This window comes from Simochromis diagramma, unplaced genomic scaffold (assembly GCF_900408965.1).
Source record: "Simochromis diagramma unplaced genomic scaffold, fSimDia1.1 OVJJ01000381.1, whole genome shotgun sequence".
Lineage (NCBI taxonomy): Eukaryota > Metazoa > Chordata > Actinopteri > Cichliformes > Cichlidae > Simochromis > Simochromis diagramma.
In genome coordinates, this window is record NW_024386737.1 from 395,100 (window position 1) to 411,393 (window position 16,294).

General features: G+C 39.9%; 1 protein-coding gene across 6 annotated transcripts in view; it reads left to right on the forward strand.

The window, feature by feature from the left end:
- Positions 1–2,384: 2,384 nt before the first annotated feature.
- The window catches only part of LOC120716103 (semaphorin-5B-like), a 46,402-nt gene continuing 32,492 nt past the window's right edge, over positions 2,385–16,294 (forward strand). For 2 of the 6 annotated variants that reach the window (XM_040003504.1, XM_040003890.1), the window contains exons 1-2: positions 2,385–2,502; positions 13,992–14,052. The gene's annotated coding sequence lies outside the window, so the exon portion shown is untranslated. Of the gene's footprint in view, positions 2,503–4,306; positions 4,389–11,346; positions 14,053–16,294 lie in introns of those variants that run through there. The other 4 variants (XM_040003586.1, XM_040003730.1, XM_040003804.1 and 1 more) reach the window with 4 other exon arrangements.

The following is a 16,294-nucleotide window of genomic DNA, read 5'->3' on the forward strand; positions in this document are numbered from 1 at the left end:
GATCGAAGACCTTAGGCATGCGCTCGCCATTGGCTGGCACGCACTCTCTGTGTCTATTGGTTGAAATCGACACAGGGAACGTGAATGCGTTGTTTCTATTAGCTACCGGTGAATTACTAAAGCGCGGGAGTTTATTGCGTCATGGCTGAGAAAATAGAAACAATCAGAGCAACAGTTCATCAACACGTTATCACAGCTAAAAAAGCAAACAGGTTTACTCAGTTGGATATACTAAAAACTGCGATTAGATAGGACTGAACGATGAATCAATTCCCCTTTATTTTCTAAATAACAAGATTGAAGTAGAGCTTTGAGTGAAAACTTTAGAAATGGCATGATTTGGTAATTTTACAAAAGAAATTAAACTTAATGCTTTCTCAGTCACTGCATATTGTTAGAATTAACCATATGAAGCCAAATGCATCATAGTTCATACAGGAGTTTTTGAGACCTGTGGATAATCCGTATGATTTTTTTCTTCTTCACGAAAGCCTAAATAAATTGCACAACAATGCCAGATGCAGATTATAACTCATAAATGCAAAGTAATATTTAATTCATTTTTTTTATTAGTCAGAAGGTTCAAGGAACAGTCCAGTTTTTTTTTTTAATACCATAAATAAATAAATAATTTTCTGGCAATTATTTTATGGTTCAGGCTTTATTTATTACGTTGTAATTTCAGGGGGAAAAAGTGCTATAATATGATGATGATGATTAGTATTATATGCAGATCATAAAGAATGAGAAGAAGAAGAGGCAGAAAAACAATACACTTGTTGCCCTATTAGATTTGTAGCTGATTTGTCATTGTTTAGTTTTTTGTTCTGTCATGTTTCCCAACATTCATTCATTCATTCATTCATTTAGTTATGTCATATGCTCACATGCTTTTTTATGTTGAACATCTACCATTACAAGTCCAAAATCATTCACATCTTGCAAGTAGAAATAGGTAAGAAAGAAATAATTCTAGATTTAAAGCCAAACTATGGTTGAAAATTGCATTTTTATATTTATAGTGTATACAGAAGAAACACCTGAATACAGATTGCAAGGTAAATTGTCTCATTTTTTTAATCTTACATTAACTGTATTATATGTTGAACTTGTTCTATTTCTGACTGAGTTTTTATGTGTTTATGTTTTCAAATCAAATCAAATCACTTTTATTGTCACATCACATGTGCAGGTACACTGGTACAGCACATGTGAGTGAAATTCTTGTGTACAAGATTCACAAGCAACAGAGGCGAGCAAAATACAATACAATAACGTAAGAAGAAACAAAATATAAGAATGGGTAAATCTGAGGATTATAACAATAAATATATGTACAAATATAAAGTGTATGCACATTACTGAATATGTATAGTAAATATGTATATCTACGTGTGCGTGTGCGTGTGCATACATATATATAAAATTAAATAAAAATAAAATATACAGAGGTCGTAATTGATTATTTTAATTGAAAAACGTGTTTGAGGCTTTTGGAAATATTAATATCTTATCTGAAATGCAAACTGTAGTCCTTTAGATACAGTCATTGTTTACATAGAGTACATGATTAGGTTAATGTTTTGCAGTGGGATTGCGTAATGTTCTCCCGCTAGGTGGCAGCCAAGCTTTGCTCAGTGGTTTCTTGATTGTATTTTTCTTTTTCTCAATGAGCTCATCCATGTGCCAGTAATAAGTGGCACATGCCTTCTATCAAGAAAGAGAAGGCAACCCTTGGACAATCCATAGCCAAGACTAATTTTAGCACAACCTTCCTGACTAAGTGGATCCACTTTTTTTGTAAAGTTTTTAAAGTTTCTTTAAAAAGCGAGGTTTGTCTTACTGGAGAAAATGTTCTGCAATACAGTGTCACAGACTCACATTGGCTATCGGCTCTGGGAAGTCATAATGACTCAATACGGGCCTGAGACTGACTTTTATAAAAAATAAGCAACATAACTTCTTCTTGTTTTCTTTCTCTTTTTGTTTTCCGTCATGCATAAAGACGCCTGTCAAATCACACTTATTGCGGTATTAACTCATATGGAAAAGAAAAACTTATATGTGATTACTCATGAAAGTGGCCACTTTCATGAGTAAATCATATAAGGCTTACATGATTTACTCATGAAAGTGGCCACTTTCTCATTACTTTCATACATTGTTTTAGTAAGTATCCAAAACATACAAGTTTCATTATATAATTTTTCAAGGGATCTTATATCTGTTTTCACTCTTATATGCTTTTCATACAAGTTTCACACAAGACAGATACAAACTTTATAAGATTTATATATATCTTTTCCATATGGGAAACGTTGAAACCACTCAGTTTATCACACAGCGCCCCTAGTGGTCTGAGCCTGCCTCGCCCTGCCATCACAGGGCTGCTGCAGCAGAGTGCACAGCTGTGGATGGTGGGTCTGCAGCGAGTCCTGCATCTGTCTCTGAGCCCGCATAACTTCCCTCACCGTGAATCCTGTGATGACCCAAAGGTGAGAGGTAAGCTCGCGCTTCCATTAACATTGTTTTCTTTTTTTGTTCCATTTTTAAACTTTATTTCATAGACAAGCTCGTGGAATTCATCAGCCCGTCTGTCGTTAATGCGTTGAACGAATTAGCGCCGAACTCCATTTACAAATGTAAAATTTGTATTGGCGGGCTGCCTGGAAAGCTGGAAAGCATATTTCAGTTTAAAACCGTGAAGTATCCTTTAGTTGGAGTTCCCCCTCAAATTCGGCTCTAATATTTTCTTATTTAAATCACATGTTGGAAGCATTAAGTACTAAAGCTTTGAAGTTGACAGTTTGATGAAATTATTTGTTCTGTAAGTCAGAACTTCTTAACACTGCATCACGTGCTGTGAATGCATTTTAATATCTTTAGAAAGATTAGGACGCCAGTAAAATTAGACAGTGTCGTCGGTGCAGGATTTATTTTTAACCGGTTAACCAAACTTTAGAAGTAGACTACATTCCTGGTGGACTGATGTGCAACGGTAAAGCTACAGTGACTGTACTGCAAGTGGATAACATGATGGATTATCTTCACATCAGCCCGTAATTTTCCTCCAGGTGTTCAGTCAGTATACACCTCGGACTGTGAACCTGGTGCCTGTAGATGATATAGTGAGTGAATATTTTCCTTTTAGGACACTGACAAATGGGTTTTGCTTCAGAGTGTATCCAGCCTTCTGAAAGTAGTTGATTTGTGCAAAAGTACCTGCCAAACAAACTGCAGACAACTGCAAACCACTGCAAAAATACATTAAAACAACTTTTGTAGCACCGTCTTGGGAGGAGAGCACACCATGACTTCCGTCTTGCCTGCACTATTGCTGTTGTTGTTGTTGTTGCTGTCATTGAAGATGGGGCAGAAACACAAGGTGGTTATTGTATTGTTATTGTTATAAGGTCAGGTTATAGGACTGCTTTTTTTTTTTTTTAAATTTGCACAATATCTCTAAAACTTCTGTTTCAGAGTGATGCTGAAAAACTTGTTCATGTGCCTGATTCTGCCAATGGTTTCTTCCTGTTAAAATGGAGTTTTTGCTTCCCACTGTCACCAAGTGTTTGCTCCTATAGGGGGTTGTCTGATTGTTGGGGTTTTCTCTGTATTATTGTAGGGTCTTTACCTTACAATACAAAGCACCTTGAGGCAACTGTTGTTGTGATTTGGCGCTATGAATAAAACTGAATTGAACTGAATTGAAGAGATCCATGTGATAGAAGAAGGAAAAAAGGCCGAGAACTTAACAGATATTTCCTTCAGACAGACTGTTCAGACTCTAAGTTTACCATACTTTAACTGGTAAACATGAACGTGCTGCTATCATTATTATGATTATTCCTCGGTTAAATGTGTGACTGACAGCAGGCAGCGGAGTCAAACATGTCAAATCTATGACAAGCTTTACAGTTAGACTGTGCAGGAAGTATTAAATGTGTTTATTGCTATATAACACTCAAATAAATAACAGTTTTAGTTGCAATTAATTTTTCTTTCTGCCTCAGCACTAAATAGAGACAGGGCTTCTCAGAGCCCTGACTATATGCAACAGCCCTTCCGCTGCTAATGTATAACCCCTGAAATGGAAGTGGCATTCAGTCATTAAACTGGATTCCTGAATGTGTTACCCACAGACCTCCACAGTGTCATGAGGTTGGGCTGGAGTGGAAAAAGAGCAAATGAGCAAGTTTATTCCCGAGGCCCTGATGGACAGACTGAGACTGTGTCTGTGTGCCTAACCTTTATTTATTTAAAAAACCTTGGTACAAATCTCTGCATTTTGTGCCTTGCATTGTAGGACAATGGTGGTAATTATGAGGAAGAGCAGAAAGCTTTCTGGAAATGAAAAGCAGCGACCTTCGGATGGCATGTGAATTTTGGTAAGAGATTTCGTGCCGCTGTGCGAGATGCTTACCCTCCCGAAGTTTACCCGATAAACAGCAAAAAAAAAAGTTTGCAGCTGCTAAAACCATCTCTCATTTTTGCATTTCTATTTCTGCACAAGTAAATAAACAAGATATGAAGAGTAAACATGATATTTTAAAAGCTGCCAGACTCTAGTTTTGACAGAACAAGACCAGCTGCATGCTAATATAGGTTGGACCCAAACATGACTTATGCTAATCTACATGTTTGAGATCTGATTTTAGCAAATTTCCCAGAATGTTGCTCAGTGACTCACCGTAAGTGTCTGTGGGCTTCTTCTCTAACCTCTAAACTGGACCTAGCCCCTGTTCCTTCTTGTGTGTGTGAGTCTTTTTTTATAGCTCCAGTAGAAAGGTAAACCTCAGTGACTGCAGGGTTTTTGAAAATCAACACAGCCAGTGTTTAAAGCGGAACGAACTGAATGTTTGAAGTGTTTAACATCAATATTTCTTTGTGACACGCAGACGTGCTTCACAGTGGAGCCCTATGTGCTGCACAAGGAGTCCATTGAAGGCGGTGACGTGGGTGGTGGTGGCGCTGGTTTTGGGGGTTAAGAGTTGTTGGGTTACCACTGTAGCCCTCCTCTGCAGCTGGTCTTTGATTAATGGAGCCCATTGGGGATTGGCTGGTGTGTTTGGATTAATTGATTGTGACAATATTAGAGTGTTGATATTGTGATATTCAGTAATAATATTTGCTAATAAGTTTGGAGGAAATGTGATCATAGGCAAATTTAGTTTTGCTCCGTGATAGATTTCTTATCAACAAAATGGTCAATAAGTTGATTTTGAACATAACTCGCAGTTTAATTGACACTGAAAATAATGCTTTCTAATACCTCAGACAAGCTGCGGGACAGATGTCTGTGTGCATGACTGGAAAATAAGTTTGCTAGTTCAAGTCTGAGCTGCTGAAGTTGATTTTACTAAATGTAACCAACGCCAAGATCTAATTTCCATGAGTTCATCTACAAGTGCCACAAGTCACATAAACACAGGAGTGGATAACGAGTGCATAAAAGCAAATTGATTCAGAAACACAAGTTAAAAAAAGTTGTGTAATATTTAAACAAAAACTTACATTTTCTGAGATTAACTTCGCAAATTCACAAGGAAAAAAAGTCCTGGAGCTGCCCTGATATTAATGTGGTGCAAAAATGTAATATTGGCTAATATTATGAAGTTAAAATATGATCAAATAATACAAAATCAATTTGTGAGAAGAGAATCTGAAAATATTCTGAGATTAAAGACACAAAAACATGGAAAAAATAGGTTTTTATTTTGTTATCGAACCATTTTGCTTGACTTCACAAGCGCAGATGACGCCTCTAAAAGGGGACGTCAGAAATATTTTGACATGATGATGCCAGAAAATCCAAATATGGGATAAATAAAGTACTTCTAAACTTATGAGCGCATATTTATCCAACAGTAAACAGAGTGGCACTTATATCCTACTCAGTTTGAGCATTCAAAGTCTCATTCACCCAAGCTTTTATCGAACATTCACACACGCACACACACACTCAGATGGATGCATCTAGGGCAACTTGAGGTTCAGTATCTTGCCCAATGAAGCACATGGATTGTAGTAGTTGGGGATCAGTCCACTGACTTTTGCTCGGTCAACCTGAGCTGCTAGTTGAAGTTTTTGCTGACATAAAATAGCCTTACACATTCATAATTAAGAATAAGCATATTCTGAATGGCATAGCATTTAAAAATTGTATTTAAGGTGACTTACATATGCAACGATTTCAAATTAACAACAGGTTAAATGATTAAATGTTCATCAAAGAGGGTAAAAAGCGAGCAAATATGTGCAAAAATGTTCAAACGTACCACATACTAAACTTTAATATAGCAAATACACTGAGACTAAGATGCTTTTAAAGAATGCTGGGAATCCCAAGCCACTGAAGGCGCTTTGAACCATTATATTCAAGGTGATACAGAAGTTCATATTCACTTGTTTAGCTGACAGTTTGTTGGCTGTCTTTTAGCCCCCACCCAAAGCCCACTGTCCTCTATAATGTTCCGAGCTGGTTGTTTTTCACCGGTGCTGCTTCGGCTTGCGCTGAGGGCTCCCCTGCCGCCTCACCGTGCCTGCAATCTTTCAGCCTCAGCGCTGACAGGAGGGGCAGCAAAAACACAGCCGGAGGAGGTCATCCTGAAGTTTGCACAGGAGCGAGCCATTCATCCTCTCAGGGGGTGGGGTGGTGGTGGTGGTAGTGGTGGGGGGTTTGGTTCTCCGCTGTGGTGAGACTGAGGCTGGGAGAGATGAATATCCTGCCCTGTTAAAGTTGGGGAAGAGACTGGACAGTGTTATTTGTCTCTTAGGCTCCGCCGGGCCCACGAGAAGCTAAACGAGCCTGTCGTTTTTCAGTGTGTTTGATTTATCGGTGCCATTAATTTCTGAACAGGAGGTCACCCCTTCGCCTTATCAGATTGGCAGCCACTTGTACAGCCGCGCCTGGCTGCTGTTTCTGTCAACAGTGTGAGGAGCTGTCATATTTCCTGCTTGCTGGCTTGATAGAGCGTCCGCACAGAGCTGGTAAAGCACTGCGCAGATATGATGGTGTGCATCCATAGGAGAGCTATTTGATCTTGGTCCGTCATACAGCCCGCTGATCAGGCTCATTACAGCCAGAAGATTTCTGTATTTATCATTTTAACGACAGAAACAGTATTTGCGATCATTTATGCCTTTTTGCATTCCATTTATTAGTCCTTAAATTTCATGATGCACTTAGATATGCCCAGAATTTTTATGGTGGGTGGGTTTCGGCCTTTCCTGTACTCAGCAGTGGTCAGTGGCAGCACGGTGCAAGCTGTCCATAGCATGCCAGCAGCTGTGTTCGCTTGCTTAAGCAAATATCACACATGTATAAGGAAGCAAAAAACCTTTCAGGAATGACAGAAAGAATGTGATTATGCTTCTAAGTTTGAAGGAACCTGGACGGGCGAAGATCATAAAGCACACAGCGGTGGAGAGTGGAACATCAAAGATATTAGATGTAAATTAATACAACAGAAAGATTGGACTGCATTGCCATTTCTAAGGTTGTAATTTAAAGACGCCGCGTGTTGAATTGGAAAATGTATATCTTATTTCCTGCACTGGATGTAGATTTCTGCATTTTTATTCAAACAAATACCCTTACCTCTTTTTATTTCTTTGAGTATTTCCCAGTAAAGACACAAGCAAATACACACACACACGCAGCATACTGATTTTCCCCATTCAGAAATGCCATTAAAATGCCGGGATCTCTCAAATATATTGAGTCTCATATCACCGAGAAGCCTCAGTCTCTCTAGATGCAACATATTTACAATTCTTCCCATCCAAAGCTCAAATGTGAGTGCAGAGTCTTTTTTTTTTCCACCCGACTGTCGTACTATTAACTTTCTTGCAATTGCCATTCCAAAGTGGATTGCAATCTGTTCATACTTATTAACACACGTCAAATCACTGGTCACCCCAAGGATAGCTGTAAATGCGTCTGGTTCCCAGCTCTTTCCAAATGCTTCAGAGTAACAGTAAAAATGCTCTTCCAATAACTACATGACCAGAAAGAATAAGTCAAATTACCAGTGGTGGATTTGCATTGATGACAGACAGGTGGAATATCAGGGGAGAGAGTGCGTAGCTGATAGTCTATGGCAGGGGTGTCGAACTCCAGACCTCGAGGGCCGGTGTCCTGCAGGTTTTAGATCTCACCCTGGGTCAACACACCTGAATCACATGATTAGTTAATTACCAGCCCTCTGGAGAACTTCAAGACATGTTGAGGAGGTCATTTAGCCATTTAAATCAGCTGTGATGGATCAAGGACACATCTAAAACCTGCAGGACACCGGCCCTCAAGGCTGGAGTTCAACACCTGTGGTCTATGGTAATGTAATAAATTGTATAAACCTGTATCTCGTATTAAGTGAACAGTTATGTATACTCTCCGGTAGGGCAGGGCAATATGGCCAAAAATATTTATCATGATATATATTTAAAAATTTGTGATAACAAGATAACTGACGACACAATTGACTTCTCTTTCCACATGCTGAATGAGCATCATATCCCTGGCTAAACAATGCATCACTGCATTAGTTAGTTCCTCCCAGCGTTTACTACTTTTGTCATTAGAGATGCAGTAGGACTGGGCGATATGACCCAAAATTCATATCTCGATATTCTTTAGCTGGATGGCGATATACGATATATATCTCGATATTTTTTAAAGCCATAAAGTAAGAACAAAAAGAGAGTTCTTAGTCACACTGTGTCCCAAATCTCACACAGGCACTTTTATTAAGATACAGCATAGATGTACAAGAAAAAATTACTCAGAAATAAATGATCAGCATTTATTAAATAATAATGCTCCATAAATAAAATAAAACAATGTTGTTTTTGTGCATAACAAAAAGCTCACAATTGTGCAGTCAAAATGTAAACTAACAGACGCTGAGCATAATAACAAGCAGCTGCTCTGTTCCCAGGTTCTACTGCGTGACTGACAGTCTGGAGTTTGAAATCCTCTTTGTAACCGTGTCTCTGAACAGGTGCCATTTATGTTCCTTATACACACAGTAAGGTAATATTACGTTGAAGCAGAGTACGTATCACTCCGCGAGGCTCCTTGGTAGCTATAATGCTCCAACAGTCCTTTAAGCAGTGCAGCTTTCGTAGCTTACCAAAGTCGTACCAAAACACTTTTTGAAAGGTTTCTGAGCGCTGTGTACCACATAAAATCGGTTTGCGGTCAGTAAGCACAACCAGAATTCATACATAAGGCACACTGTCGATATTTTGAGAAAATGAAAGGATTTTAGGCGTCAACGCGTTAGCCCGGTTAGCTTGTTAACGCGTTGACGCCGTTCAGCCCCACGCACGGGGCGATGCGCGGTAACTCGTTAACAGATATTTGCCCCGTTAATGTAGTTATGGCGTTAACGTCACGCTGACAGCACTAAAATAGTAATCTCCAAATGTTTTCTTTTTACCGACCAGCTCCTCTGTGATAGCTGCCGTGTCCATCTTGTCGTTGCCTGCAGGTGAAGCGATGGGGGCGGAGGAGCTGTGTTCAGCGAAGGAGAGCGTCGAGGCAGAGTAACGTTGCGTAGAGACACAGTGGACGAAAGAGAGGAAAACTTGCAGCTCCACAAGTATAGTTATAACGTAACGTAGACTATATCGATATATAAACGATATTGTCACATCTCATATCTCATATAAAACTGTGTCGATATATTTAAAAACTCGATATATTGCCCAGTCCTAGCGTGCAGCTATTTAAAGCTACGCCGATTGTTTGTTGAGTCAGCTTCTTTGGTCTCACCGGTACCGCGCTAGTTGAAGCGGACGTTTCTTCACGTGCTTTAACAGCTTTGTTGTACTCCAACAAGTGCTTCTGGTTCAAATGATGAAATAGGTTTGTGGTGTTTCCTCCCTTTACCCCCATGGACCGCTTTCATGTTCTACAAACTTTTTGCTTTGGTGGGTGTCTGACGGATGAAAACCAAACCAGTTCCACACCACTGAAGTTGCAGCATTTTTACAAACCAATTTTGGTTCATCTGATTCATTCGACAATCCGCTTTCGCCCTTCTCATTCTCCGTTGCCGCCATGCCTGTTCGCCATGTGCATATAAGCGTATGAAAACAAAGGCACTGCGCATGCATGTTTTACCCATATTCTAGCATGATATTTCATTTTCTTATCGTTGCCTAACATTATACCGGTATTACCGTGAAAGGTATAATATGGCCCAGCCCTAATCTCCGGACATTCCTCCCACCCCTCATTGCTTACTTCCATGTTCATTTGATCTGCCAAAGGCATGTGTAATTACCAGGTATCCACTAGTGATACTCTGGTATTGATCTGATACCAAGTTACTGTCTAACTAACAAGTAACTAACAAAAAAGGTTCAGATATTTTTCACAGAGTGCGTTCAGGGTATGATAAGCATCAATCTAATCGCACTGGTATCAATCTGATACCAGTGACAACAAGATACCAGTGGTATCGACTAGGGCTGGGCTATATCATACCATTCATGCTAATACCGGTGTAATTTTGGGCAACGATAGGAAAATGAAATATCGCGATAGAATATGGGTAAAACGTGCATGCGCAGTGCCTGTGTTTACCAACGCACATGGCGGCGACGCAGAATGAGAAGAGCAAAAGCGGATCGTTGAATGAAACAGATGAACCAGAATTGGTTTGTAAAAATGCTGCAACTTCAGTTTGGCTTTCGTCCGTCAGATACACAACAAAGCACTATTTTTGGTAGAGCATGCTAGCGGGCCGTTGTTATTACCATGTTTTTTGGAAAATACGGCACACTTAAAATCAATCCTTTGATTTTTCTGAAAATTGACAGTGGTTGTAAATAGAAAATAAAAGTCTAATGATACTGTAAAGATACTGCTTTCTATAATCCCGTGTGCCTTATGTATGAATTCTGGTTGTGTTTACTGACCTCGAAACAATTTTATGTACACGGCGCTCGAAAATCTGTCAAATGTTTTAGTACGACTTTGCTGAGCTACGAAGCCGCACCGCTTGATGGATTGTCGGAGCATTACGGCTACCGTAGGCAGGCGCCTCGCGGAGTGATACGTACTGTGCTTCAACATAATATTACCGTATTGTGTGTGTTTAACCTCTTTTTAAGTGTTAGTGGATATTATACATGGTTATGCTGAGGATATGTCGGCCAATTTCCACTGGAAATGACTTTTGGTTAAACTGTCAGCAAGGAATTTGCATTTGCACTGTTACGTTTTTATATAACTTTAATGCACATAAAAAACAGCTGCTTGTTTAATTGAAAATACATTGATGGGGTTTTTTGCACTAATAAAGTTGTGGAGTTGTAAAGTATTTTGTCTCGTGTCAATTATATCGTCAGTTATATCGTTATCGCTAATTTTCAAATGTATATCGTGATAAATATTTTTGGTCATATCGCCCTGCTCTAGTATCGACTATCAATATTTGGATTGATCCACCCGCCTCTAACATCCACTGGATGAAGTTTCTGTAAAGCCTGATGGGAAAACCAGGCTGACTCACAGCTGTCAATATTAAATTTATTCACTGCATCAAGAGTTAAAGAGTTAGACTCATGTTTTCTGACATGATCTCTAATTATTCTACAGCTAACACAAAGATCCACAGCTAGTTTCTTTAGGGTATTTAAAGTATTCGTATTCAGTTGTAAAAGTACTCATGCTTGTGTTTGAACTTTTTTGCCCTTAATGGGTCACAGTCAGTTAAATTTATTAGCGGATGTTATCACAGTTTTCTGCTGGGCATCGGGTCTCTCAAGAGGGAAGTCTGAATTTCTTTGTTTAGGCAAACGAAATGTTTGTCTGAACTAATGGAATTTGGTGTTGACTCTGTCTCCTGATTCATTTACACATCGGTGCTACTGCAGCTGTGTTCAACCAACACCAAGTCTTACTTTAGTATCCAGATGATTTCAGATGTAGCTGAGAGCACTTAACTTCTTTTTTGTCTGCCTTTGTGCCTGCTGATTAAAGCGTAAATAGTTAGTTTGAGAGTTCGTGCATCACTGTGTTTTAATTCTTAGCACTAACGTTAAAGGTTTTGCCATAAACACAACATTTTCTTTTACTTCAGAATGCTTCTCAGATAGAAGTGACATTCATCCATTATCTATCTGCTGCTGATTGTTTTTGCCACACTATATAATATAGCAAACCCAGCAACACTTGGTGCGCGTTTAAGGTGGTTTCAAACCATGTTAAAATGCTCAAATTTACAGCAATAAAAGGGCATTTTTTTAATAACTTATTCACCTTCATTACTGAGTTACGGGTGTGGTCACTGGAAGTCTCACTCCATCTGTCTTGTAACTCAAGCTTCGCTGTTAGCGTTTTGGTAGTACCAGAGACGTGTTAGTCCCTCCCTGTGGTGGCCTTTCTCATGGTTATAAGAGTGTGAAAGAGAAAGCGAAAGTTAAATGTTAAACCACCCCTCCACCTCCACCTCCACCAAAAAAAACAAATAATTCAGTACACAATCCTTTTTTTATATTGTTTTTTGTCAATTGCCTTTATTTGATAATGATAGTAGCGACAGACAGGAAAGTGAAGAAAGTGGCAGGGCAAAGCTCCACAGGTTGGATTGGAACCTAGGTTGCTGCCGTCTGGAAATTGAGCACTTGGTTACCTGCTCACCCTTTATGTGCACCTTTTTCATCTGATTTCCGTGCGAGGTCTCTGCTTATGTTTTGCTGCTCTCCTCTGCTCGCTGTTTCACCACGTGTATGTCCTCTGCTCCACTGAGCACACATGAAAGAGGGCAAAGGAGAGAAGTGCAACTTATCTCTTGAGCACTCCTAGTGTTTTAAGTGCTCAAAAGGGCTTTGAGTGCTCAGTTAAAGGAAAGAAGAGCTATGTAAGTACCAGTCCATTTACCATTGATCACGATGGTGGGCTCACGCACAGCTTTCTCATTGCTTGTTTTGTCCTTTTAATGTATTTTTCCAATACTAACTGGGAATCATGATTTTCACCAGCTTTTGAGTTATTTGTGCTTGTGTGATAAGATGATCGATTGATTTGGCGTATGGCCGCTTTGATCCAAAGCCAGCCCCTTTAGCTCAAGATTAAAGGTGTCCCCTTAAATGCCATTCGCTTTAGCTTGAGATTATAGACTGAATAAAACATGCACGTAGCTTCCAAGTCTGAAAAGTGAAGCCAAAGTGGAATCTGCCTTAAAACCAGAGGACAGTGTTTCTGGTTGGTCCACTGCTGAACAAAACATCAAGTACATTTTGTAAATTATGGTTATTACTAGAGCCAGAAAGGAGGTTTATCCCGGGCATGCTCATTGGCTAACGACGTGCCCATCGCAAATCAAGCGGCGTTTTCATTTTCACAGTCAGCTTCAAAAAGCTTAAACACTCCCCGCTGTTGTTAATCAACAGGTGACACCACAGTGATGATGTCTATATTTTATATACACTCTATGCTCAAGATGCTAGCTCTGATTATTCTTTAGGACTCATAAAAAGGTGTCGGTCAGCAGTTACTTTGCCTGCTAATCAGCTACTCTTCATCAGTGCATCAGTCTGAGGTGACTATAAGTGAATAACAGGACATGTCGATAAGTCATCAGTCTTAAATGCAGTGCAAAAGCACAGCAATACTGAGCTTGTAACAAACCACAACTAATTCAAACGCTCAAGCTGGCTCCCACCATACTGTGACCTAATTCTTTAACAGAATCTAAAACTGGATCTCACACAGGGCAGAACATCTCTGTCTATTGAGTTAACAGTTTGCTCTGCACAGATAGAAATTCTTTGCCCCCCTCCCTTATTTTCCCCCATCACAAACACACACACACACTCACACACCCCTTTACCTCCCCTCACCTCCCTGCACACTCTCTGGTCAGCGTGCCACTGTGTGCCGATGTGTAACAAGTTCTCCCTCTCTTGTTTTTCATACCTTCCTTTCTCTCTCTCTCTCTGTGTCTCTCTGTCTCGCTCTCTCCCACCATGTGAAGCGCCGGGATCTGTGCCACGCTCGTTCATCTGCCGAATCTGTCTGGTGCTGATGGTGAACTAGTAAGTTTATTTTCTTCTGTGTGATATTTGTGCGGCGTGTGTGCGTTGCTTTCACATATCCCATGCGGAGATTGGCTGCATCAGTGCAACTGCTTATTCTTTTGTGTTGTCCTGTCCATTCTGTCTTTGTGTCTACTTTTTTCTGCCTGTTTTTTTCCTTCTGCCTGCCTGTCAGTTTTCGTGTCACTGCAGGCTCATTTCTTCTCTAATCATCTAGAATATGACCCTTCACCTACCCCTCCTCTTTTTCCCCCTCGCTCGTCTTCAGCGTACATCACCCTAGCTGTGACTTTGGAGACTACATGTGGGGATGTGTTTGTGTAACGTGTAGTGGATGTTTCCTTTGTTCTGGTTAAAGCATAAGTGCTAAAACTGACAGAGGAATGGGGTGGAGAGAAGCAGGGGAGACAGAGGAAACTCCCAGCCCTGGATCAATACTCCTAGTCTGGGTTATTATGTCTGAATGTGTGCGTGGGTTTTTTTTTTTCCCACTTCAGTAATGAAGCCTTTCTGAAGCAAAAGCCACATGTTGCACGTGTGCAAGTGTAATGTTCCTGTTTGATGTTTTCCCACAGAGCAGCATGCTTATTTATTTATATTTTTAAAATTGCAAAGAGTCGCCTTTTACTCTTCAATTAATTACTGACATCATGCTGTAATCTAGTTAATCACAGCACCAACAGTTTGCTGATTAATGTCTTCGGGGTGTTTTTACACTATGAGCATGATTTATTGGAAATTAGTTGTTGGTGGAAAATAGTAGCTATGATCATTTTTTCTGGTGGGTTATAAGGACCAGGTCTTATGAGATTTTTCATGACAGCAGCATCGGTTATGTGCAGTGGATTAGTAATTAAAATGCTCAGACTGTCAGGCACCCAAGAAATTCAAAACCCAAGACAATCATATTTGGAATGATAATATTAACTCAGTTTGTATTTGCCGTGCACAGTTTTGGGGAGTAAGACATTTACGAGTCATTTTAATCAGTTACTATGAATGAAATTAAAGCTGATAATCAAAATGTTGGTGATTGCAAAATGGATTCATTAGGAATATAGTTTTTTTGGGGCGATCGTGGCTCAAGAGTTGGGTGTTCGTCTTGTAATCGGAAGGTTGCCCGTTCGAGCCCCGGCTCGGATAGTCTCGGTCGTTGTGTCCTTGGGCAAGACACTTCACCTACCGCCTACTGGTGTTGACCAGAGGGGCCGATGGCGCAATATGGCAGCCTCGCTTCTGTCAGTCTGCCCCAGGGCAGCTGTGGCTACAACTGTAGCTTGCCTTCACCACTGTGTGAATGTGAGAGTGAATGAATAGTGGAATTGTAAAGTGCTTTATTATTATTATTAGTAAAGGGCTTATATGTAGAACACAGTAGCCTTGACAATATAGGGCTTTTAGGACCAATATCAGAAGTTGGTGATTTAAAAGTCAGATATAATAGGCAATATTTTTTTCTGTAGGTCACATGAAACACAAACAGATTTCCCTAAAATTATTGTGTAGTTATTTATTTACTCGTTTAGGAGCTCAGCATGTCTCTCTGCAGACTGTAGGGAGTTACAGGCTGCCCGTCTACCTGCCCGTCTCTTCTCAGATGGAGGCAGTGTCCCAAGTTTGTGGTACAACAAGGGCTACTCTTGCTTGTGCTGTTGTTGTACCATTGGTCAGCCATGGAGAAGAGCAAGGTTATAACGAACAAAGTCAAACCCGTCTTTGATGTTTTTTCACGCTTCTCCTGTCACTCCTTTGGCTTGTCAACCAATCAGCTTTTGACTGACATAGAGTTGAGCTACTCAAGCGTTACACTCTGCCCAACTCTGGTCAGATGATCTGGTTATTGTGTTTGTGGCGTTCCAATCACGTGTGTTACCAACAGGGTAGTTTTCAGAGTGCCCTCTGGTAGACAAACTATGCAACATCAATCCTCATAATATGGTTAAAGTTTCTTATATCTCTTCTTTACTTTTTAAATTTCATTTCATTTGTTGGCTAATATCGGTCCATTCATTCAAGACATAAAATTAATTTTGTTATTTTACATCTTTTGACCATAAAGGCTGGCTGTCCTTTGGTATTTCATGACAGCATGAATAAGAATTTTTTTGGGGAAAAATTTGAGTGGATTGGGATTTTTATTAATTTGCCAACATATCGTTGTGCACCATCTGTCGTCTACCAGTCAAATCACTAGGCATTGCTTGGAAGAGTCTGACAGTAGTTTGTTTTGACTGCACTTATG